At 38.4% G+C, this 23,115-nt stretch overlaps 1 protein-coding gene and 1 long non-coding RNA gene across 3 annotated transcripts in view; one reads left to right on the forward strand and one right to left on the reverse strand.

The window, feature by feature from the left end:
- Window positions 1–16,357, reverse strand: part of LOC138814058 (uncharacterized) — an 89,186-nt gene extending 72,829 nt beyond the window's left edge. The window contains exon 1 of the long non-coding RNA XR_011367892.1: window positions 16,234–16,357. This is a non-coding gene — a long non-coding RNA (uncharacterized lncRNA). The remainder of the gene's footprint in view (window positions 1–16,233) is intronic.
- LOC138814056 (Krueppel-like factor 12) overlaps window positions 1–23,115 on the forward strand; it is a 713,678-nt gene that overhangs the window by 177,275 nt on the left and 513,288 nt on the right. The gene's annotated exons all lie outside the window — the stretch shown is intronic.

Consider the following 23,115-nt stretch of genomic DNA (forward strand, 5'->3'; position numbering starts at 1 on the left):
AATCTTAATTTGGGCATTGCTCTCCTTTAAACTATTCAAGGGTTAGGGTCAAGCTTCTGCAGTTAGAACAGGGCGGGAGTGTGAGGCATTCATCTCTTACTTCAGGTAGGGGAAGGAAGGAAGACTAGGGAAAGGCAAGGTTTCACCCTGCGATTGGTTGGATTTTGATGCAGCTTGCACTCGTATGTCCTGAAATATGGTATGCAGAAGTCATTCCTTGCTGCAGTTCTTGAAAGGCAAGAACAAATTTAAACTGGGTTTTGTGAAAACAAATGACATCATTCCTGAGTACTCTAAAAAGCTGCAGCCCCAATGGAACATCTTCCTCTCCCCTTCTCCCCTCCCCCCCCATTTCCTCCTTTGCTCTTTATGTTTCTAACTGCAGGGCTTTAGGTTTTTATGCTGCACGTTTTACTGGCTAAATCTTACAGGGAATAACCTTTCATCACTTGCCTGTAAAAATAATAAAATGCAAGAAGAAAATGGAGACGCATGTAAAAGTTCGTTTAAAAATCACATCTCATCTCCACGTGATTGTTATCTGAAGATATATATGATAGCACATGGGAGTAATTCCCACAATTGGAAGGCAACAATAACAAAATGTGTTCTGGGAGATTGTCATTATGGAAATTGTGGCATGACTTATTTTGGGTGGACTTTATTGAGTGGCATTCAGAGCTAGTGATTAAGAAGTCTAGGTTTTCCATTTCTGGGTTTACATTGTTAACTGTGAAAGTAATCAGAGATTGGGTAAAATAACTCAGTCTACTGTGGAATATGAAACATATATATATATGTATACATACATATATGTATACATATATATACATATATATATATATATAGCCTATACTGGGGCTTGAAACTTTGGGCCTAGGCAATGTCACTGAGCAATTCTTACTCAAGGCTAGTGCCCTACCACTTGTACCACAGCTTCATTTCTGGCTTTTTGTGGGTAATTCTAGATAAGAGTCTCACAGACTTTTCCTGCCTGGGCTGGCTTCAAATTGTAATCTTCAACTCTTAGCCTCCTGAGTTGATAGGATTGCAGGTATGAGCCACTGGTACCCCGCTATACTGAAAGATTGTTCTCAATATGATGCTCTCATTATAGAATGATACAAAAGTTAGATTAAAACTTAGGTGAACTGGAAAGGATTGGGGAAGGGGTTGTTTGTTTTTAAACACAGCAAAACTAGCTTACCTGAAAAACAGGATTTAAGACAATAGTCTCTTTAGGGCTAGGTATGATGGTACATGCTTTTAATCCCAGCGACGCAGTAAGTAGAGATCATCAGAATAGCTGCACAGAGCTAACTCCGGCAAACGGTTAGTGAGATCCACAAGGTAGGCCAGGGTGGTGCATCCCAGCCATCATGTGCGAAGGGTAGATAGAAAGACTGAGCTGTGAAACTGCCCCCATACAACAATGAAAGACCATATTCAATAAATGAGTACAAGTAAAAACATAACTGGGAGTGTGGCTCAAGTGATAGTGTGCCAGTACAAGTCCAAGACCATAAGGTCAAATCCTAGTATGTCCAAACCAATTGAAGACTGTTAACCCTGACAGAAATTTTCTAAGCCACTGTTTGCTTGATCACTGCCCTAAACCAAAGGACATCCCAGCAGCTCCCCATCTCTGACTGAGCACAGGGCATAGCACTAGTTCCCCAACGAAGTCAGAGGTCAGCCCTATCCTCGGAACCCAATTCTAAATGCTGTTTTACCTGCAAACCTGTTGCCAGAGCGGATTCTGAAAGCAAAGTTGCTTTGGTAGGCACAATTATCGAGTCCCTTTCAATTCAGCTTATTGACATGAATATCAGATGCAAAACATGAAATGAATCTCAAAGTGCAAAGTTGAATTTTATATAACTTCTAGACTAACGGACATGACACTCAACTTGCAGTGATTTATTTAGAAAGCAGAAGCCAGGGGACGGTGGCTTTTCTCTGTGAAATGAAACCATTCAAGGAGGAGGTGGGTTTTGTTTGTTATTATTATCATCATTATTATCATTGTTACTGTTGCTGTTGTCTGCTTGTGGTACTGGGAATTGTACTCAGGTCCTTGAACTTGTTAAGCAAGCCCTCACTCGACCACTTGACCCACTTCCCCTAGCCACTTCATTTTATATTTTTGTTTTTGAAATAGAATCTTGCTGCTACCTTTCTGAAGACTGGCCTCAAACTCACAGTCCTGTCTGTACCTTCCAAGAAGTTGAGATTGTAGGTGTAAACCACTACAGGGGCACATTCCAAGGAGAGTCTTACTTCAATTTTACATCTTTATTCTTTAGCCCCCTCCCCACCTTGGTACACTGGGGTTCAACACAGAACCTCATGTTTGTTAGGATTGTGCTCTACTACTTGATCCAGGCCTCCAGTCCTGCTTTTTCCTGGTTATTTTAGAGATGGAGTGTAGCAAATTTCTGGCCTCAAAGCACAATCCCTCGGACCCTAGTCACCTGCACAGCTATCACTGAGCCACAACACCCAGCCTTTGTTCTTAATTCTTACTTCAATATGGTCTCTTTGACCTTCAAGCCTTAGGGGTCATATCTCCACTTCAGTTCATGACATTATGATAGCTGCTAGATGATAGCTGGTATATACACTCAGAAAAGTTATATGCCACCAGTGATCCCTAAAGTAAAGAGATAGATTCACTAGTCAGAAAAGGCAATGGACTATTTGACTAAATTACTATAACTTTATTGTCAAAGATAATAAAATTATTTCCACTGCCCTCTTCTTCAAAATTTTCCTTTCATTCTATTTTTTTATTTTCCATTCAACTACCTGAAATTAATTCTAGTTCAAAAGGATATTCAGTGAGCTCTTCTTACAGAGCTAAAGGTAATTTTCTTTTTTCTTAAGTTTTTTTTCCCCCACCAAGAATGCTTTTTGTAGGTACGGTGTCAGCTTTTATACTTTCCAGGCTTTACAAAGGAGAAATGAGAGCTGTATGTTTCCCTGCTTCTTTCTGAACTTTTGGTAGCCTGTCTACTTCCTTTGTCTTTCTTCTACCTCAACTGAACCATTTGTACTAAAGAAACTGAGCTAGAGACTTGGGTGCAATAGCTGCTGAGGCTTTCCTTCAGTCTAAAAGCACTTGAACCTCAAAAAACAAACAAAAACCCAGGAGTAGAAATAGAAACACTACTTGCCAATCTCTTAATACTATTCTATCTACTTTAAATTCAGTCCTTGCATGCCTCTGCTGAAAGTTTCATATCAAAAGCTATCTATAGCATTTCCTTTCCAATATGGCTTACCATTATTAAAGATAGGATTGTTGGGGGGGGAGATAGGATGGTTTATTAAAAGGATAAGTAATATAGAAACTTAAGTTCATTTGTCTTGGGTGATAATTGCTGTACAAAGACAAATTGATATTATTTAGAGAATACCATAGAAATTCTACAATTAATAAAGTTTGTCCAACGTCTGGGCGAGAAAAAAGAACCACCCAATAGTTAACATATTTGGACATACCCATTGCAGTTCACAAAGAAAAAGATTTGGGAAAGGATTGTGTGAGGTGGACAGACAGAAAATTGCCTGCACAGTCTAGGACAGCTCACGTTGTTCTTCTGGTCAGAATTTTCCCTCAGCTTCCTATCTCTCTCAGAGAAAACCCAGTTTCCTTGCACAGGTCTAGATTTCTACCTGTCATCTGTTCTGACACTCTCAAAGGTCTCCTCTCCTCTCCTGATCATTCACTTAATTCCAGTCACACTGAACTCCCTGCTGCTTATCAAATATGCCCAGAAGGCATCGGCCTCAGGACCCTTGCATGAAGCAGTCGCTATGCCAAAAATGGAGTTCTTTCATATGGCCACATTGGAGTCCTCAGGTTGCTTTCAGACCTCCACTCGTATGCTACCTTTTCAATGTGGCCTTCTCCATGTTCTATAAAATGACAGCCTCCACTATAGAATACTTGCTGCCTCCAGTATTCTTGATCTCCAGGAACCTTTTCTTCCCAATGTCCATAAAAATTATCTGTGATTCCATGTCTTTGTTGATTTGTTGATTGTGTCTCCTGGTTAGAAAGTAAGATCCATTAGGATGTGAGTTTGCTTTTATTCACTGTTCCATCCACAGTGTGTATGCCCAGGACCAAGAAAGGGCTCAGAAGATATCTGTTATATCATGACAGGCCAAGGTGATTTCATATTCCTAAGACATCATTTTTGTGTCTTCACAGAAAAATCATAATTAACTTTGCACATCAAATAAAGTTGTAATTAGACATATTTAACCCTGAAGTGTTCATCTAAAACATTTTCAAAGTTAAAATTATCCTTTTTCCAAATATAGTCCTTTTGGTTATTATACCTTGTTATCGCACATACTATATTATCTCCTATTGTCCTGCATAGAAACTAAAACAACATACACATACATGGTCCAGCAAACTCTGACAGTTTCCTAGATCAGCTTGAGTTTGTATTTCCTTTGACTTCTGCTTTTAACTTTTTAATTGGCACATAATGTTTATACATAGTTATGGATTATAGTGTGATGTTTTAATACATGTATACATTGGGTAATGATCCAATCAGAATATTTAATTTTCTTATCATCTCAAACAGCTTATCATTTCTGTGTGGTTGGAAATCCAGGTTTTTCTCTTCTAGCTATTTTGAAATATTCAATATAATATCGCTAGTCATAGTTTTCTTACTCTTCAAGGAAATACCAGAAATTATTCTCCTATCTAACTGTACCTTTGTGCCCATTTCTCAGTATCTCCCATCTTGTCTTTCCTCCATGTTCCTCAGCCTCTGATAATCATGGTTCTATAGTCTCTGCTTTTGTGAGATCAGTGCCTTTAGATTTGAACTAGGAAGGAGATCACACTATGACATTGCCTTACTGTGTACCTGGCCTATTTTATTCAACATAACATTTCTTATCATATGTGGCACTGTTTATTTTCCTGTTCATCCATTCAAGCTTCCATATCTTCCATATCTTGGCTACTGGGAACAAGGCCACAGTAAAAATAAACATGGGAGTCCAAATAACCATGTCAACATTCTGATTTCATGTATTTGAAGATACACCCACTACCAGGATTCTAGGACCATGTGGAAGTTCTATTTTTAGGTGTTTTTTTTTAATTGTGAAAATACTGTACAGAGGGGTTGGAATTACATGGGCAAGATAATGAGTACATTTCTTATCAAGCATTGTTGCCTCCTCCTTTGTTTCCCCTTCCATGCTTTTCCAACCCCCCTACCTCCCTACCCAATCCTTTCCCCCACCCCCAACCAAAGTTGTAAAGTTCATTTTTCGACATAATGATTTGTACATCTCATTGTTGCAATGGGTCCACCTCTATCACTATTTAAACGATTTTGTTTTTTTTTCCCTTCCCCTCCACAAATTATACCAACATCAAATACAGTGAAAGCAGGGGTTATACTGTGGGGGAGGGACATACAACGCAACAAAGAAATAATCTTATAAATATGTTAGAAACAATCGCATGAAAGGAAAAAACATTTGATACTTACCTTGGGGTTCATTTCCCTAACATCAACTTATCTGATTTTTTCTGCTTGACTCAGACATATACTAGTTATTGCAAATAAGGGAAACCATGGGACCTATGTTTCTTTGGGCCTGGCTCACTTAATATAATTTTTTCCAACTCTTTCCATTTCCTAACAAATGGGGCAATGTCATTCTTTCTGATGGAGGCATAGAATTCCATTGTGTATATATACCACATTTTCTTGATCCACTCATCTACTGAGGGGGCATCTGGGTTGGTTCCATATTTTAGCTATGGTATATAAGGCTGCAATAAATACACTATTTTTAGGTTTTTGAGGAAACTCCACACTGTTTTCCACTACGGCTGAAACTATATTTTTTCCCCATTTCAGAAGCCTTTGAGCCACTCACTGTTTAACCTGATTTCTCTAACTTCTGTCAGCTCTGATCCTACCTTTATCTACTACTCTGCTAGGAGATTTGCACTTTTGGCTTGTTCCAACTCTAGTCTTTGAACAAACACAGGCTGCAACAAATCGAATCCTTATGAGTTCATTTGAGCATAAAAGTGTCTATTTCATGTAGTCATATAAAGATATGCATAGCTTGGTGCCAGTGGCTCATACCTGTCATCCTAGCTACTTAGGAAGCTGAGATCTGAGGATCAGAGTTTGAAGCTAGCCTGAGCAGGAAAGTTCATGAGATTCTTATCTCTAATTCACCACAAAAAAGCCAGAAGTAGAGCTGTGACTCAAGTAATAAAGCAGTGACCATTAGCAAAAATGTTTAGAGACAGTCCTCAAGCCCTGAGTTCAAATTCCAGAATCAGTAAATAAAAATAAAAATTTTAAAAAGGATATGTTATCGGAGAAACTAGCCTACTTCCTTCCAAACAATAATAACTTGTGAATCAGAATATTTCTAATACAGAACTAAAGCTAAAGTTTCACCTATTCCCCCTCCACTTTTGTACATTTTTATGATTTTTTAAAAAATTCTTTATAGAGCTACAACTGTTCAAAGAATTTAGGTATTGTATTTCTCCAACCCCCATAGCTTCACAAACTACCACTTACTGATAAGAACCTTGAAAACTTTGTATCTCTTCATTTTCCCCTACTTGGAACAATCACATGCATATGAAATGTGAGTATAAGCACAGCTACTCAATCAAACTTTCCAGAGTGATGGAAATAATCTGGACCGATGCAGCTCAATGCAGAAATCACTGGCCACCAATGGCTGGCAAGCATTTGAAGCATAGCTATTATAGCTGAAGAACTCTTATGTTGATTTTCAGAAAAGCATCTTTAATTGAGAAAAAAATGTCCTACCAAACATGGAAAAAGTGGGTGGTACTTGTACTGTTTAATGTTCTATGTCTACATGCACATTCAAACCCATTTCTTTTCTGCTGCTGTCTTTTGGGCAAATTTCTTAGAAAAGCATTTGGATACTGCAAAACTACCTTGACAGCTCCCATTCAGGTCTCTACGGAGAAGAAGGACACATTCACCAATCATATGACAAAATGAGGCTTCTGCTAACTTTGAGTTTGTCCTTCTTCACTGACTGTGCTACTACAATAATAGAACACAGTTCATTTCATTCCTCTTAATCTCCTGCAGTGCACTTACTTCCAAACTCTCCAAGCTGGTAAGAGGCAGAAGAGGAAGAGTCAGCATCACCAAAGCCTTGATTACCTGACTTCTAAACCATCACAAATGTCTGATTTTATAAAAATTTATACTCTCTCATTTTCATCAGTGTTTATTATTACCTGTCATACCTTGAGACTACGTAAAAATGAACGACGTTCTTAGTAAGACTGTAGAGAACATATAAAATGCCAAGTTATCAAAACAAATTCACTCAACCTAAAATGTGTTTAAGGTGCTTTATATTATTATTATTATTATTATTATTATTATTATTATTATTATTATTATTATTCACTTTTTATCTTTACAGTGGCCGAAATTCCTCTATGTCATGAGTCATACTGAAGGTTTTTATTTCCTCTCTGTCTTTTTAGGTGGGATTCTTTGTATAGTATTGTAGATAACCAGTCTGCACTGGCTGCTAAAGGGGTGTGACACTTGTGAGCAGAATGTTAAGGAGCTATACAAAAAAAATGTGTGGAAAACCTAGGGGTCAAAGTACAGTTACCCACAGCCTTACAGTGCCTGCAGAGACACTTCAGGTTTGCATTTCCTGTCCTGTAAATTGTGAGTTGTAAAACACTCCCTTAACAAAACAGATAGAAAACACAACTATACATCCCAGGGGAGCCATAATACAGTGACATATTAATGGATTCACGATGTCCAACAGCATATCAGTTGGCTTCTTAAACTCAATGTTTATCTGTGTATTTGACCTTTAAACATTTGATTTTCTCATCTGACACATCTTCAGAGCCCATGGAATTAGTGCTCCAGGAAATACACTTGGAGAAATCCTGTCTGGACCTTAAACTATTTCCACAAAGACATTTCCTATTTCCAAATAGTCTGGCATATTCCAGATATCAGTGTGTTCAACAGATACAGAAATCTTGAAGATTGACTACGATGCCAAGTGTGAATTCCTATGAATGAATGAATGAGTAAATGAATGATTTTCACCATGCCTTTCTACAGTCTCCTCCAGAAAACTATTCTAAAAGTTTACACTTGGTTTAGAAACGTTTCAAAGCTATGAAATAACCATTAAGTACATATGCAATTAGCTGTATTACTATTCTCTTATAAACAAACGTTTCCTACTGGAAATACCTAGGCAGTCTTTTACAAATAGCAGGTCCCAGGACGGGTTAACACACAGCAGTGTACGTTATTTGCCTTGGCTTTAGCTTGATTTCTTTGAGACTAGGGAAATGAGCTCTCCTACATGATTTAGTCAAGAGAATTATCTGAGGCAAGATCTCCTATGAAACTATGATGTAGTGAAAATGAAAAGTAACTTTAAAAGTCAAAAGGGTCCTTTAGAATATTTTTTTTCTTCAGGAGTAAGATTGTTCTGTGGCTTCTTCAAAATAAATAATATGTGGAAATGGAAGAATTGACAAGGCATCAAGCTTTTAGGATTTTACATTGCTGAATTATGCTTTATCTACCTAATAACTACTATCTCCAAACCTCTCAAATATGTGACTTTTGCAGAGATCTGATTTATCTGCCTCATAAATCCTACTCTCATAAAGATCTCTATCTATATTTTCTATCGATGCTTACAAAGAAATTGAAACTCGGCTGTTGCATAAGATAATACCATATAAAAGATAAATTTCTTTCTGGAATCAGAAAGAAATAGTTCCAACCCCTGCTGAAACAATTACAAATTTGCAATTATGTAAATTTATTTATTTATTTAGCAACATAAAGGTAAGGTGAGCTTGAACTCAGGGCCTTGTGCTTTCTAGCCAAGTGCTCTACCACTTGAATCACACTCCAGGCTCCATTTACCTTTTCTAAATACTACTTTCACAATCTGTGAAATAGGTCCCATTGAACCTATAAATAAGGATAGTGGAAGAAATCAGACAGCAGTATATGTAAAGAATTTTTAATGAGTTCTGTAAAAGAATTCAAATAGGATTCGTATTCTAAAGTACTACGGATGCTCTGTAGATCTAGGATTGTTTTCAGAATTATTTTTCCCTGTACATAGTTTCTTGAATATAATATTTAAGCATCCATTTCTTTATGCTTTACTCCATATTCATTCCACTCCTTTATTTTAAAAAGAGTTTGGGTCAATAAAGATCAAACCATAGGCGGTGCCTATGTCAATGAGAGATCACAGTCAAATAGGGGCCACAACTATTAGCATGTATCCTAGCAGCATATGGTAAGTATGTTCTTAAAGAGGCATGACTACAGTGGTTTCAGGAAGGCAAGATTTGAATGGCAAATCCTGACCAATAGGAAGACATGAATGAGGCCTTAGGAAAAACTGCAAAGCAAGGAAATGTGCTGTGTGGAAACAAATGAGAAGAGCCTTTTAGCAGCCGAGTCAGATGAGTAGCTACATGAAACGCTCACTGGGGAGTGGCCAGTGCCTGTGTGTAGCCTGTGGAAAGTGGATATAAAACAAGAAGATAAAAAAAACAAGGAGATACTCAAGAGTGTCCATATAAGATACTAGAAAAGTCAAACTTGGTCAGACTGCAAAGAAATGGGATGGGAGAGTAATTTAGTTATTCACTATCTCCTATGGCTGGCCCAGTATGGGGTGATTTTGTTATAGTGTTTCATTGACAAGATGATAAAAATAAGTAGCAGGAGCTCCACTTTGCAGATGTGTGTCCTGCAGAAGTGAAGCAATATGCCCAAGGTTCCGTAGAAAGAAATTGAAGCCATTTGGATTCCAGCCCAAGCTTGTCAGGCCACCGAGCTGACACCAACCTCTATTTTAAGCCATGAGAACCAGCAGGGGGCTTTAATCAAGGAAATGATCTCATCAAAACAATTTTTGAAAGAAAAATAAGGTATCAGAATAGAAGATGATGAACTGACAGGAGGGAAGGCTAAGGCCCTAAGTGATGAGGGAGAGGTTATTGTAGCTTTTCAGAGAAAGATTTCAGGGCCTCCAGTGAGACAGCCCCTATGGGGGAGAGAGAGGAGGGACCATTTCTTAGATTCAGCAAAGCTTGGTTACCAGTTAAATGAGAGTACATCTCAGGATACAAGTTCTGAATCTACATACAACGGCATACAAGAGGGAGACTTTTAAGGACCTCACACAAAATCTTTAATTTGCAAGAGCAGAACTAAATATCTAAATCCATGCTATCAGATGCTGGTTCACAGAGCATCTGGCTTCTTCTGAAAGTTGATTGGAAAATATTAACTTTGTCTCCCATGCACATACTCTAGATGTTTTTCAAAACTATCGATTTTTTCCCACTGTCCTCATAATCCTATATACAACTTAAAATGTAAAAAGCACTAACTAAAAAGATCCAAAATTGATTGTATAAAAAAAAATGGACAGAAAATAGCCAATCACCTTTGAAAAATAAAGTCTAAACCCCAAATTTCAACCATGAATCTATAAGCATTTTGGGTCACCATTATTGTATTTATTATTTTTACAATGTTACACAGTTTCTAGGCCTGGGGATATAGCTGCATGGGAAAGTGCTCGTTTATAATGTGCCAGGTTTAAATCCTCACACTGGAAGAAGATGGAAAAGGAGAAGTTGCTTCTAGAAGCACCAGCAGGCACAGGTGCCAACAGGGTTAGAATGTAAAAGGTAGATGTGCCTTCAGATTCAGTCTTTCACAGCAGACTGCCAAATCCAAGGTATATTCAAATGAACAGGTAGCACCTGAACAGGTCATTTAGAATGTCAACAGGGATAATGCGTAAATATACTCTATGTCATCATATATAGCCCTTAAGTTTCTGAGAAAATAGAAATCAGAGAGTCTATTTATTATCACGGCTGAGAAAGAGATGGAGCAGAAAAACTACAAAATAGTCTTTGAAAACTTGGATTGGTTCACTGAATACACTTGAGCGGAAGATATACGCGCTGTTGAGAATATGTTGAATTTTTGAGGTTAGTAATACTTCTGGATTTCATATTGTGCTTTCTAACTATTACTGATTCCAAATCCCTAAATTGTACCTAGCAATCCATGAGAATCAGAGTTATCATATGTAGATTTCGCAGAGCTGGGAGGAAAGAAAAGACAGATCTCAAAAGGTTATATAAGCTAATAATCCTCACCTAGGACTGGCTCTGGAATTCCTTCATGCCGCTGACCCTGATGATTTTTCATATCTTTTGTGTAAAAACTAGTAGGAATAGCCAGATATGATAATATATACTTATAATCCAGCACTCAGGAAAACAGGAGGATTGCAATCTTCAGACCACTCTGGGTACATAGTGAATGAAACCTTGTTGAATACTGGGACTCTGGATTCTCATTGCCTTGTAATTTGGTCTTCTATTTGTGATGGGAAAGTTGAAATCTTTCCCCTTGGCTACTAAGAAAAGCTATGTGCATCTTAAATATCAGAATGAGGCAAGGTGTTCAGATTCCTTCCTTAGTCATAATGTACAGTGACTAAGAGAACTTTTTCTATTGAAGTCCTCATCATCATCATCACCATTGTTGTGTGTGTGTACCATTCCTGGAACTTAAACTCATGACCTGGGCACTATCTCTAGGCTAGTGCTCTACCATTTGAGTCACAGCTCCACTTCAGACTCTTTTTGGTGGTTAATTGGAGATAACACTCTCAGGAACTTTCATGCCTGGGCTAGCTTTGAGCCACAGTCCTCAGAAGTCAGTCTCCTGAGTAGCTAGGATTACAGGCATAAGCAACGAGTGCCCAGCTTGGTTAATAATTTTTGAGATCTGGGCTGGGAAGATAGCTCAGTGGTAGAGCGCTTTCCTTGCATGCATGAGGCCCTGGGTTCGATTCCTCAGCACCACATAAGCAGAAAAGGCTGGAAATGGCGCTGTGGCTCAAGTGGTAGAGTGCTAGCCTTGAGCTGAAGAGCTTAGGGACAGCGCCCAGACCCAGAGTTGAGGCCCCATGACCAGCAAATAATAATAATAATAATAATTTTTGAGATCTTATTTGTCTGAGCACTTTTCTAAGCTCTGAGGCCCAGAGGTAAACAAAGCCACTGTTCACATGGACCTGCCATTCAAATGAGCAAAAATAATAGTTAAATAAAAAATATATATAATCGTAATGTTCAACAATGAAAAGTGGCAATAATATATAATAGCATAATAATTTCATGCAATTATTTATTCAAGATAAAAATAATTTTTAAAAATGTTGGCAGTACCGGGATTGAACTCAGCAAGCACTTCATGCTTGTGAGGCTGATGCTCTACTACTTAAGCCATGCCTCTAAGTCTGGTTTTCGATGGCTATTTTGGAGATACAATCTAGTGAACTCTCCTGCCCTAGCCTACCTCCAACTGTGATTTTCCAGATTTCAGCCCCCTGTGTAGCAGTAACCACTGGTATCTGGATAAAAGTAATAAAATTTTTATGCCATTTAGCTAACCTCTCACCAGACTCTGCAGGAAAATAAGCCATGATGTACAGCTAGAAAACACATCAATTTCCAACCTAGTTGATGTTGGCTACTGATAGTGTGATGTGGATCTTCAAAATACTGATATTCTATTTCTTCCTAACTTATGTGTTCATTTGTTCCTCCTCCACTTTTCCAAATTTCTCATATATACATGAGATCTCACTAATGAGATATCTATATATCTATATATAAATACAGATATATAGATATGTATATAGATATAGAGATAGATGGATGGATAGATAGATAGATAGATAGATAGATAGATAGATAGATAGATAGATAGATAGATAGATAGATAGATAGATAGATAGATAGATAGATAGATAGATATCTTGTCAGTGAGGTCTGTTCCATACATATATACCCTTTCTCATATTTCTCCTAAGAATTCTTTTCCATTTCTCTCAGTTTATTAAAATCAGACTATTTCTCTAATGTCCTGCCCTTGCTCGCTAAAGCATTTATTGTCTTCTCCTGGCTGTGCAGCTGGATTAACCTTCCTGATATCTGTTCTGCTTCAGCAACAGACTGTGGGCAGCTTGGCTTTTTCTGTGTTTCTGAGGGTCTGACTGCTTGGAGAGTTCTGTCCAGGGCTCCCCTCACCACTACACATTCTGAGATTTTTGGAGCACCAACATTTCTTCTGACCTCCCAACCTTACTTAAATCTCTTACTGACCAAAATGCACCTTTTAATCCTTCAGCTAGTTGGATACTTCCTAACTTATGCAGACCTGATCTATCTGTGACCTTCACTGCAAGGTAGTGTGGTTTCCAAACTCATTTGCAGGAGTTTCCCTGGAAAAGCTTAGGAATCTGAATGACGAGAGATGTACATGTGGATGACACAAAAGCTAAATTGATTTAAAAATAAAAGATATTTAAGGGCAAAAACTAACCAGGTAGATCTCCCTTTCTTCCAAGCTGTTTACCCTGCAACCTAGGAAATTTTAGATGTAATTCTTTTTAAGAAAGCTCGGCTCTATTGGACAAAAATTGTAGACAAGTATGTTTGTTTTCAAGCTAAGCAACATTAATATAAATATGCCCTTTCTACAAGCATCTTCATAAATTCAAGTGTTTGGGACTTTTCTTATGCTGCTTTCATCCTGCAAACAACCTAGTACCAGAGACCATGTGAGTCAGGTGAAGGCTGTTACATTTGTTTTGAGGACAATGTTTAAAATGTTCTGTATTCTCCAATAGTTTGTTGAAGTATAGAAACTGGAAAAATTCTGGGCATGCAAAGAACCTGCAATGCCAAAAACTCCCCAGAAGTTCTCAAAAAATGACAGGAATCTTAACCAATCAGATGTAAGATTCAAAGAACACATTGTCACTACTCAGCAAATAATAAGAAGCAGGTATAAGTATGACATCACTGGAAAGCATCCTCATTGGCTGCTCTTCTGAGTGCAGTTCCCGTGCTATTTGTGGAAGCAGCAGCCTTATTCAAATTAACCTTTTCACGAGGAAGGGAGGAGGGAGGTGGGTGAGCCATACACTGCAGTCTTTTCCCTGAAGGTGATGTGCTCTCCAATTCGCTTTACATTGCCTTTGAGCAGGCAAAATAAAAATAAATTCAGCTGTGGCAGTGTTTCACGGGGACAATAGCTGCCAGAATTAGATCAGGTCAGTGGAAAGGAATGGGAAAGAATCTGTGGAGGAGTTAAATTTCTGAATTTCTCTCTTGCTTTAATTCTTTCCCCCCTATTATTGCTCCCTGCCTTATTACTGGACTGTAAGGCTGCAGAGCCTAAACTTGGTAGCCCTCCAATCCGCCATTGGAGGGAAGAATTTCTTTGCATACTAATATCTCTAGTCTGTGCCATCACGGGGTGTAGCAAGCAGGTCAGATGAAAGGATGGCTTTCTGCTATTGTGGAAATACTCAGGAGTATGCTTCTGATGAGATAGTTTAATCACACTTACGGTAGGCTGTGAGGAACTGTCATTCTGTATCCTGTTACTGTTATGTAAGATAGGGCTTTTAGCTACATCAGTGACACTCAGGAGGAGCTGCTCTATGTGTAACTTAGTAGTTTGTTTAACTTATGAAAGAGAGAAGGAAAGAGAGAGAGAGAGAGAGAGAGAGAGAGAGAGAGAGAGTACTCCAAATGTAGTAGGGAGTCCTCCAACCCTGCACCTATTTCTTCTTGGTTTCTTGAACTTGCTTCACACACCATTATAAGCTACTAAAATTTTATTCCACAAAACTCTCATTTTACAACCTAATATACCCATTTAGAGTCTATTTGCTTTGATCATTTCTTGTTTTCAATATTTATTTATACTTCCTTCCCTTTTATTCACCTCTTCTTTCCTACCTTAAAACTTTCTACTTGCCAGACTCAAATAAAACAAGCAAACAACCTAAGTTGCTATAAACTCTTTTTTTTCTTATTGATGGTAAATAAAGGTGATGAACAGGGGGATTACAGTTACATATGTTAAGGTGATGAGTTCATTTCTTTTTGGACCCTGTTACCAGCTCCCTTATTTTCTCCTGCTTTCCCCTCCTCACTCCTTTTCCCCTCAAGTTGTAAAGTTCCTATCTTCTTGAATATGGATTTTGGCCCTAATGGCTGTATTTCAGGTTGGACACAAGTTGCTACAAACCAAAAAACTAAATTTCATGGTTAAAACTCAAGATACCTCCTTAAGGAGATGTGGGCCTCTGGGAGCTCAATGTTGCCTGTACTACTAAGAGTATCCATAAGTATGCCACTCACAGGAATTACCAGGTTGCCAGAATGACACTGCATTCCCATTCACTTACAATGCACTGGGTCTCTCAGCACTGTTTTACGCTAATTACCATTCATTCCTTTCAATGTATCTGCATGTGATTGTTGCTATTGAGTTCACAGTAGCTCATATGAGAAGGGTTATAGTACTATGTTCTGGTCACTACTGTTTCTGAAAAAGGAATCCAGAAACGGTTGAATGCAGAGAAGCACTGGGAAGCTGGATGGCCAGCAGGGAAAAGGTATTACTGAGAAGACTGGCAGACAGGCAGGAAGCAAGAGGCATAAGCTCCAAGTCACTAGGACCCTAGGGCTTATGATCTGCCACACACTTCCGCTTTTCTGCCAAGAATCACCCCTAAGTGTTCAGCTCTTGCCTGGAGAAGATCTAGATGTCCAAAACCCGTCTTTGCACAGCTCACTGTATAGCACTGAAACCCACTAGCTTTAAGGTTTTTTAACTTCTATTTCTTCACTCTTGGTACTTTTCTCTGCCTAACCCCAACCCTTCTTTTGTAATCAGACTGTTTCCTAGTTCACCTTGCCAGCCACCCCATCGGCAGCAGCTCAAAGGTTGCAATTTGACCTGGCACAGTGCACAGTTCCAGCCTCTTATGCCTGAATGCTTCATTGTTTCTGTGCTGAATGAAGTTTTTTTGGAAAATGACTTTCAGATGTGAAATTCTCCTTCTGGGGTTGTTTCACCCCTTGCCTGGTTTTCTCTGCTCTTCAGAATCCCATAAAACTCATCATCTCTGCTTGGCTCGGGATGAAAATGAAAACGGCTCATAAAATAATATCCTAGATGCCACAGACTGATATCAACTTGAAATGCTTCAGCCTAAGACCACTACCACATAATTTAATTATTGGCTTTCCACTGTACTTACCTTTTTAGTTTGTCTGTTTGCTTCTGCTGCGGTAACTCACAAATCCATTGAGTTATTTTAAGTCAATTCCCACAAATGACTGTGACCTTCTTTATCTGAACTCTGATCAGAAAGCCACCTAGTTCTCTGTGTGTGTATGTGTGTGTGTGTGTGTTCCCCCAACCCCCTTCAAACCAGAAAAGTAGCTGCTGAAAGCAGAACAGTTGTCATGGCAACCTCTTGGCAGCTTCCTCAGCAAGTAGCAGTGTTGATTTCCTGGGCGGGCGGGAGGGGGAGGAGCTCCGAGGAGGTAAAGGAAGGTTACTGTGCACTTAGTTAATATGCAAAACCACTTACCCAGTGCTGGATGAGCAATGAATAAGTGCAAACAAAGCCATGCTTGATCAGCTAACATGGACTTCGCACAGGAGTTGATCCAGCCAAGGATGCAGACATTGGCTCAGAAAGAAATTCTGCCATTGGCCATTAAGGGACAGAAGAGGTCATCCTTCAAGAGGTTAAGCATTATTTTCATAAGGGCTGATGAATATGGAAGGAATAAACTAAAGCAGGAGTGTGATTGTTTTGATCTGATTTGCTTTGTTCAAAGAAAAATATAGCAATGTAAATGATAGGGATGGTGTTTTCCTTGAAAATGTAGCATTCTGAAGTTCAAGTTTGCATCAATTAAACTCTATGGAAGATAAACCAATATGTTCAGATATAAGCAAGTATAGCATAATTTGGTTTATTCTTGAACAAAACATAAGGCTCAAGTAGTATCTTTCACCTCAAGTTTTCAGACAAAGAAGCAGCTTAGTAACTAACTTGGAGCTGCGTTGGTGGGGGAGGTAGTGTCTCTTTTCCCTGCTTTTTCTTCTGTGTTCTCTCTGTGTGTTCTCTTCCTGTTTTTGCTCTATTCTCTCTCTCTATTCTCTCTCTTTCTCTTTCCCTCCCTCCCTCTGTCTATCTCTCAGTCTCTCAATCTCTCTTGCTCTTTCTCCCCACCCCCACTATAGTGGATCCTAGTTTTGTTTCCTGGGGCTTGAGAGAGTACTTGGGGACTCCAGCACTCATTATACTGGCAGAGGTCACCTAAATGAGCAATGAGCAAACTGGCTGAGAGCAAAGAAGCTGCGGCCAGCCCCTCCTCTCCCCTCCCCTTCCAGCCAGAAGCTCTGAGTGTTAAAGAAGAGGCTGGCTGATGCAGTAGGAGCTGAAGTCCGCCCAGCAGGTGTCACTAGGGATTTAAAGCTTACCAAACCTTTGGGAGCAGGGCTAAGAAAGAGCCACATAATGAGAAATGAAGTTTCCTTTCGAATAGTTTTGAGATGCTATATATGAAATAATTTCAAGGAGCTCTACTTCCAAAGGAAGCTAAACTGTTAGCTACGGTTTGGTTTAAATAATTTCTAGACCGTTCTCTCCAAGGCTTTATCTCCATTTCTCCGAGTCCTCGTTCTGAAAACCAAACAGGAAGGCAAAACTCACAAGAGGCTCTCAGAATCCAAGAATAGGAAAACACACATGCAACATCAAAGCAAGTGCAGAAAAACTGTTAATATACCGAAGTTCCTATTCACAAGATGGATCTGTATCTCCTGACACCATAGATGGCTTTGTAAGTCATCTCAGGATTAAGATCAGAGTCCACTTTAAAAATGCAAATATTAGAATTGAGGTCATCTTATATTTTATCAATGCTTAATATTTTTAACAAATCCACAGGACACCATGCCTCTCTTTAAAAATAAACTGAAAATATTATGAATCTTCTAATTTGTCACCTAAAAATATACACACAATATTCCCCCTCCCCCCAAGACTTAAGAAGTGAAATTCATCTCCATTAAATGCTCTCTCATTGTTTTGCCTTTATATCTTGTTTGGTCTGGAAGCTCAATGTTCAAATTTTTCATTATGAATTTCAGTAGCTTTCTTCACTTAGATTTTCTTTCTTTTTCATTTTGAATATCATTAGCTTACATTAGTTACACAGAAAAGGATTTAATGGTTACACTTCCTCATATGTTCACCATATACTCCAATCACTCTCACCTCTAACAATCTACCTCTCTCCTCCATTTCCAAAGCAATTTCAACAGGTTTCATTGTTCAGTTTTCATGGTTGCAAACAAGTTTGCTGACCATATTCATTCTTTTTTATCCTTCTTGTTATCTAACCCTCTTCAGCTAGTACCTCCCCTTATAGAGTCTCTCTCTCTGATTCCTCATTACCTTATTGTGATATAAATCATAGCTAATGGGGGGCGGGGCAGATTGGGTTGGGGGGGCGGGGGAGGATGGGAAGGGATGGGAAGGGGAAACAAAGGAGGAGGCTACAATGCTTGATAAGAAATGTACTCATTACCTTGCCCATGTAATTGGAACCCATTTGTACAGTATTTTCACAATAAAAAAATAAAAATTAAAAATATAATGCATAAAAAATAAAATAAATCATAGCTAACATGACATATACATGGCATACATTATATATCATATATAATATACCATGTATTACACATCACATGATACATCCTATATATAGTACATAAGATATAATGACACATATATTATATATCATATATATCACATGAATATTACCTAACCATAAATAAAAATAGGAAGAAGAAATAAAACCACCATTAGGCTCCCTTTCTCATATGTGTTACTAATGATTCCTACAGCCTGGAAAGATGAAACAAAACCAAGGAGCACAGAGGAACACCATGCAAAGAATTCTGTTTTCTCTTCTTTCTCCTGGGGATACCCCACAATATAAAAACTGGCCAGGATATTCCCACAAATAAAAAACCCCCACTCTGCAGTTATGCATTTGTGGCTGAATTTTATTAAGATCTTAATCAGCCATTATATTTATTTCTACTTTATGAGTAAAACAATAAATGCCTTTACCAATATTGATGTTACAGGCCCATTTTCTAACCACAACTCTAGCCATTTCTCTAATCACTTAGCTGATGTTGTTTTAATGAGAGCTGTTGTTAATATGCATTATTAATAAAAGACCACAATTACTATTAATATCACTTACAAAAGAGTCTGTAAAGAGCTTTGAGACTCTAGATGCGAATAACAAGAAACCAAATTATCTATGATGTGAAAAAAACAAGTCAGGAAGTTCTAGCTATAAAAATGTTATGAGGGGCTCAAAAGTGGATTTCACTGGCCACAGACAAGCTATGTGTGAGGCTACCCATCTTCTTACACATGCAGAGAAACCTGATAAATTGAGGCAAACGCTTCAAAGCCTCTCTTTCATCATTATGGACAGTGAACTATATTAGCTCACATTTCAGGAAGCTCAGGCTTTAGCCAAAAGACCAACCCCCTAATGAGTAAAGACAAACCTGTTTCTGCTTTCAAACAGGATAGGGGACATTGGATAAGTAAAAAAGTATTGCTAGAATTCAATGATATATTCTAAATATACCATGAAGTACGTCAGAGTTTGAGAGCTGATACGGGAGTACATGAATCTCTCCATGTTACATGTTACATGTATCTCTCCACTGATATTCCCATTGAAGCACCTTTGCTCATTGTCAGAGAGTTCTTAGCTTTGAAGCAACCCCCTGCCTCTTTCCTGCAAAAAGATAAGTCAGAAGCCACTGAGCCACAGCTTGAAGGAGCTGAGTCCTAGCTCTGACTCTCCCAGAACCTACACAGAAAAGGAAGACTGAAATGTATGCTTGTGGCCTTCAAGGTGATGACAGTTCTGTGTCCTGCAAAGGAGTTGAGTTGAGGTAGCAGAATGGGCTAATTTCCTTACTTCCTGTGGTCTCCAGACATCATCACACTATCTTCCATTTGATCTTTGAAAAAAGGAGCTTATTGCACAGGGCCTCAAAGTTGCTCTTTGAAATACATTCGTGTCTTTATCCAAGACTTTCTGAAACCTATATTAAGGGATTGCCAGCCCTTGATTATTCACCTGGCATTCAGCCTCATTGCAAGATTTCAGAACATGGCCCAGCTGGTTGAGCTGAGCCCATGAAGGGTAAATTCACCACCATGATGAGATCATTGGCCTACATGAAAATGTTCAGTGGTGCCAAGAAGGTAGCAACACATTTTATATACTTACAGATAGTACTTTTGCCAAAAGCCTCTGTATCAATGAGACAGAAACAATCATTTCCATTTTCTAGAAATGTCTAATCTGTAACTTCATGCCACATGAGTCAGAGGTGTATCATTATTTTTGTTTTTGTTATTGTCATCTTGCTATGTTGGAAATCAAGCCGATAGCCTCAAACATGCTAGGCAAGTGCTCTACCTTGAAGCTCCATCCACCTTCTTGTTACCTGACTTTTACTGACGCAATAGAGCTGAGAGTGCTGAACGCAGAGGAGAAAACTGGAGAATCCAAATCACAATGTCTTCTAGCATAGGCTCAGTCTACACATGAAGGTACACTCTCTTACAAATTAAGGAAAAAAATCTCAAAATATCTTGAGAAGGAACAGCTGCATGGGAATGTGAATATGAATTCTTCATGTACACTTTATCAGATGAACTGGTTTTCTTGGGTTTTTTTCTTTTTCAATTTTTATGTCGTTATTATAAAGATGAGGTACAAAGGGATTACAGTTACATACATCAGGTAAAGTACACATTTCTTTTTAGTCAATGTCACTGTTTCCCTTGCTCTCTCCCAGTTTTTCCTCTCCCATCCTCACATACAAGCTGTATAGTTCATTTTCAAAATAGTGTCCAGTGGATACCACTGCTGCAGTTGTTCACACTTTGTCCCTCCATTTTTGCGTCCCTCCTTATCCTCCCAAAGGCGGATAAACAAACAAACAAGACAAAAAGAATAGAAAACAAAATAGCAACAAAAAAAAAGAAAAGAAAATAGCAACAAAGAAAAAAATCTCTTATTTCCATTTCCTGGAGTTTATTTTGATAAATGTTATTTTGTATGATCTGATGCACATAGGCATTGCATCTTTGAGATTACTTCTTTTTTTACTGTTATTGTAAAGGTGATGTACAGAGGGGTGACAGTTGCTTAAGAAATGGAAACAAAAGGTTTTTTGTTATGTTGGGGTTTTTTTTCCTCCTTTGTCATTGGTGTTGATTTCTGTACCTTTTGTCTTGTATCTGTTTGGGGGAGGATAAAAGGGGAGTATGGAAATGGTGGAACAAAGGGTAAACAAATGCAGTAGTAATACTCACCTGACACTATGTTGAAAATGAACTATGCAACTTGTGGTGGAGGGGATGGATCCAGAGGCGAAAACTGGGAGAATAAAAGGCAAGAAGTGACATTGTTCAAAAAGAAATGTGCTAATTACCTGCCTTATGCCTTTTCCTTTATTAATGAAAAACTTATGGGTTATTGCAGTGATCTTATGCACATTTTTACCTGTTTTGCACTTTTCCAAATCATGGCTCAGCAGGGAACAACCGTGAGGTTTTTACAGTTCTGGATTATGGCAAAAATCTCTTCCTAGTACTATTAGTAATCAAAGGAAAGTATCATATTTGCATTAGCATATTCATAAAGTAGCCATTGAAAAGATAACACTAAGTATTAGGACAATATTGTCTTGAGATTTTTGGAAGCTATTTCCAAATTAGAACAGATGATTGTCAGAGAAAAGATTTTTCTGTGCCATTTCTACTTTTCCTTTAGTTTCTGTGACTGGACAGGGTGGGGAGAAATTTTTTTTTCTAAGGTTGAGGAATCTGTTGAATTTTAATCTTTAGCCACTTTTTAATATTCTTACTAAATCATTATGTGTCATCAAAAATCAAGGCACATTTCTCTTTTGTTAAAGTAAAATCCATCAACCCTGAAAATCGAAATATGTGTGTAGAAAAACTAGAACAGTAGGATGCTAAAATTATGACATAGTTCAGGAATCATAGAGTCAAAATACAGAGGGAAACTGAGACCCAGGAAATGAAAGGCCTTGCTATAAGTTACATAGTCAGCAGCTATCAATAACAGAATTGAAATCACAATGGAGGTCCCCAACTTCTACGACTCATCCCTATTTCATTACTCTTCCTATTTATTTTTGATTATTTGGTTCATTTCTTTGGTTTCCTCTTTCTTCTCCTCTTAAAGTTATTATTCCCAATATTTCCTTTTCTGCATATACAATTGTGCAGTCACCCATAGACTAACATTTTATCATATTGTCTTTGCAGAGGGGCAAAGACATCACTCTGAGGTCAGTCTGATGTACAAAGATCTTAACATCATCACCCTGTAGCCTTAGGGAGCTTTAGATCATTAACAAGATTCACCTCTCTGTTCCCACCCTGAAGAATGGCTTCCTGGAAAATGCCAATGCTATTGTGTGGTATTTGAACAGAGAGAATACACAGATGCAATTCCAAGATCCATAAACCATATATACATATACAGTGATGAAGAGCAATGGATTTCAAAGTCTTTCATCCACGGCATCATCTTAATCACATTCTACCTGCTTAAATGTACAGAATCTTCAGGCTGAATATTCTACTAAGCTATGAGCACTGAAGGCGAATATTAAAGCAGGATTTGAAAAGGCACGGGTGTTCCTTTATATTCATATATATATTAACATTTAATTATGAAGCTGTCCCACTGAGGAGCTTTAGATTGTTGCCCCTGGAAACAGTCATTCATGCTAGGGTTGTGGTCGCATTGCAGGTATAACCACCCCACCTTCCATCAACCTTCTCCAGTAATTGACTGACCTTACTAAGGTTGACTGAGCTGAACTTTGAGATGGTTTTGGGTGTTCAGAACTGAGCGATACTTCCCAAGGTGCCTACAAGGAAAGGGCATTATTTGTAAAAGCAAAAGGAAGACCTCTCTGACAAGAATTTCCCAGGAAATCTCTCAGCTGCAGAAGCTAGCAATGTTTAGCAGGAACG

This window comes from Dipodomys merriami, unplaced genomic scaffold, assembly GCF_024711535.1.
Source record: "Dipodomys merriami isolate MVZ:Mamm:240054 unplaced genomic scaffold, mDipMer1.0.p SCAF_6, whole genome shotgun sequence".
NCBI classification, from domain to species: domain Eukaryota; kingdom Metazoa; phylum Chordata; class Mammalia; order Rodentia; family Heteromyidae; genus Dipodomys; species Dipodomys merriami.